Genomic DNA, 3,721 nt, shown 5'->3' with positions numbered 1-3,721 from the left:
AAAAAAAAAAAAAAAAAAAAAAAAGTTATTTCTATGCCAAGGAAATTACTCTGTAGTCTTTCTCTTATAAACTACGTATTGCTGAACCTAGATAATTTTTCCTTTATTTAACAATGACATGAAAATGTCAGTTGAGTTGGCTTTCCTGAAGACCTTGTTTCTTGAATATTAGTGGCTAGCTGAGATAAATTCTTTTCATCTCTTTCTCGCTTCGGCAGCACATGTGCTCGCTTCGGCAGCACATATACTAAAATTGGAATGATACAGAGAAGATTAGCATGCCCCTGCGCAGTAAGGTTTCTTTACCTCCCTGTAGGCTCTGCTCTCCAGAGGTGAACAGGGTCCTCTAAACCCACTTGCTGCACACACAAACACCTGAGTGTTGTATTCTCCCACAGGTGTTGGAGACTGATATGGTGTTCTGATTTATATTTACATAATGGCTAGTGACATCGGGCATATTCACATGTTTTGACCATGTACATTTCTTCTGAGAAATGTCTATTCAGATCCTTGCCTGTTTCTTCACTGTATTTTTTGGAGTTTTTCCAATTCATGTAAATGTTCTGGAAATCTGTAAACATTCAGAGTTTTAATTTTTCCTGCCATCTGTTCATTGTATCTACACTCTGATGTTTACTTTGTTGTGAAGAAGTATCTTAGTTGGATATACTCAAATGTCTCTGTTTTTATTTTTGTGACTATTGCTATTGGAATCTTACCCAAAAGCTATTGTGTGTTGACAATATTTAGAGTTTCCCTATGTGTACTTGGGTTTGGGTCTTATGATTACATTTTAATTCACTGTGAGTTCACTTTCACATAGTGTAAGAGATGTTGGAGTCTCTTTTCAGGCTTCTACATATGGATAATCAAGTTCCTCTGCACCACTTGTGAAAGAGATTCTTCTTTCTCCAGTTCATTTTAGTTCCTTTGTTAAATATGAGTTGCTGGTAGAAATTTGGGTTTATTTCTATGCTACCAAGTCTTTTCCATTGAACTATGTGTCTGTTATTATATCAGTGCTAACACTTCTTCTTTTTTTTTTGCAGTATATTTATTTGAAAGGCAGAGTTACAGAGAGGTAGAGGCAGAGAGAGAGAGAGGTCTTCCATCCACTGGTTTACTCCCCAAATGGCCACAATGGCCGGAGCTCTGTTGATCTGAATCCAAGTGTCAGGAGCTTCTTCCAGGTCTCTATGCAGGTGCAGGGGCCCAAAGACTTTGGCCATTTTCTACTTTTTTCTCAGGCTATACCAGAGAGGGGTATAAGAAGTGGAGCAGCTGGGAAACATACTGGCACCCATATGAGATGCCGGCACTGCAGACGGTGACTTTACCTGCTTTGTCATAGTGCTGACCCCTGTAATATGTCTTAAAATATGGTGTGATGTCTCCAGCTTTTTTTTGCTTTATAATATTGCTTTAGATGTTAAGCATCTCTCATGTTTCTATGTGAATTTTAGCATCATTTTTTCTAGCTCTGAGAACATCGTTGGTATGTTGATTGGGATTACATTGAATTTGCAAATTGCTTTTGGTAGTATGGATATTTTGGTATTATTCTTCCCATTCACAAACATAAGTTTTCTGTGAGACTGTCAAAAAGCCTTGACAAAAATTGGACTTTATTACACAAAAATTCATCACTTTTTGGGATCATTTAAATCCATAATTTTGCACTAATATTTGATAAATAATTAAAGACTTTGAGCATTTTAGTAGGAGAAATTAAAATATTTATCAATTTATTCAAATATTGTTTAGATGTGATATTCAAATATTGTTTAGAGCCATTGTCTATATTCCCTCTAAATTACGATCTTTTTGCTTTTTGCCTGTTAAACTTGTCCCTTGATTCAAGAACCCTTTTTAATGTAATGTAAACTGAAAATGTCATTTCATAAGCTAAAAAAAATGACAAAGAAGGAAAAAGAAGGGAGGGAGGTTGAGTATATAATTATGTTCTCCGAATTTTTTCTATAAAACATATTGAATCATTTAAAAGCTAATTAAAATTAAACTCAAAATTGGACCATTATGACCAATACTTAAAACAAGTGATTAAAAACTGTAGATGTCTTCAATTTTGATTATCATTCTTCTTTAGAATATCTGAAAGAAATCCGGCTTCTCACTTTAAAATATACCAGTGTGTTAGAATTCAGTATTAAATGACTTTGTTTAAAAGTTTTATTTAATCTATTGCTTTAAGTAGTAATACTATGGCCATTGTAAAACAAAATCCTTATCATTTTTCATAAAACAGAAAGGGCCTTTAAAACATCATCACTAAAAATATTAAGAGACCTAAAATATAACATTCTTAAAACCCAAGTGATACCATTCAAAATTTTCAAATATGCAGGGATAGTTCATGTCAAGTAACTAAATAATTGTTAAGTGTATATATGGAATAGCTTCTATAAATTCTTTTGGCAAGGGCTGGCACTGTGGCATAGTGGGTGAGGCTGCCACCTGCAGTGCTGGTATTCCATAGGGGCATCAGTTCAAGACCTGGCTGCTCCACTTCCTATCCAGCTCTCTGCTATGGCCTGGGAAACACTATAAAATGGTGCAAGTCCTTGGGCCCCTGCACCTGCATAGGAGACCAGGAAGAGGCTCCTGGCTCCTGCCTTCCAGTCAGCACAGCTCCAGCCATGGAGGCCAACTGTGGAGTGAACCAGTGAATGGAAGACCACTCTCTCTGCCTCTCCTTCTCTCTCTGTGTAATTCTGACTTTCAAACAATATAAATAAATCTTTAAAAATTCTTTTGGCAAATAGATGAAGCTACTTGTTATACATTTCAAATAAATAGCAAACATACTAGAAAAATATTTTGAATAAAATTTAAGCAACTCATAGCTATACACAGAAATTTCTCACCATAACAACATAGCAACCACTAAATTTCCAAATTCAATTTTCCACAACTTAGAATCTTTAACTCCAGAAGGAGTACAAAATTGACAGAACAGTGGCCTATGTATCAGGATACCTAATGCTAATACAGAATTATCCCTGCCACAACTTACCTATGTGACCTTGAACAATTCACTTTACTTCTCTGGGCTTGGCATTTAGCATCCTCATGTGATAAAGGAGGCTTGGATAAGATCAGTTGTACTCTATCTTGAGACTTCAATGATCTCTCAGTTTCCAAACAGGCACCTTAAGGGAAAGTAAACCTTTAGATCAAAGCTTACATTTTTAAATCTAAATATATTTTAAACTGTTTCTACAACTAGTACAAAACAACACATTCAAATGTGTACCATGCCACTTTTCAATATTTGGGAATAATTAATGCATCATTTTAGAGCATTGTCTTGAGGCCAGTGCTGTGGTGTAGCTAGTAAAGCCACTGCATGCAGTGGGGGCATCCCATATGGAGGCCGGTTCAAGTCCAGGCTGCTCCACTTTCCATTCAGCTGTCTGCTATAGCCTGGGAGAGCAGTAGGAAGTTGGCCCAAGTCCTTGGGCCCCTGAATCTGCATGGGAGACCCTGAAGAGGTCCTGGCTCCTGGTTTCAGATTGGCATATCTCTGACCTTTTAGGCCATCTGGGGAGTGAACCAGCAGATGGAGGACCTCTCTCTCTCTCTCTCTTCCTCTTGTTCACTATCTGTGTAACTCTGACTTCCAAATAAATAAATAAATAAATCTTTTAAAAAATCAAAAGAATATTGTCTGGCACACAGTGAACCACTAAGTACAAGA

The 3,721-nt window shown here is 36.6% G+C and overlaps 1 pseudogene; it reads left to right on the top strand.

Annotated features, from left to right (window-relative positions):
* The first annotated feature begins 223 nt into the window (after nucleotides 1-223).
* LOC138848098 (U6 spliceosomal RNA) lies at nucleotides 224-291 on the top strand (annotated as a pseudogene).
* Nucleotides 292-3,721: the final 3,430 nt, after the last annotated feature.

Source organism: Oryctolagus cuniculus, unplaced genomic scaffold (genome assembly GCF_964237555.1).
Source record: "Oryctolagus cuniculus unplaced genomic scaffold, mOryCun1.1 SCAFFOLD_79, whole genome shotgun sequence".
Taxonomy (NCBI): domain Eukaryota; kingdom Metazoa; phylum Chordata; class Mammalia; order Lagomorpha; family Leporidae; genus Oryctolagus; species Oryctolagus cuniculus.
Note: the sequence above shows the minus strand (reverse complement) of the source record. Positions and strands in the feature narration are given on the sequence as shown.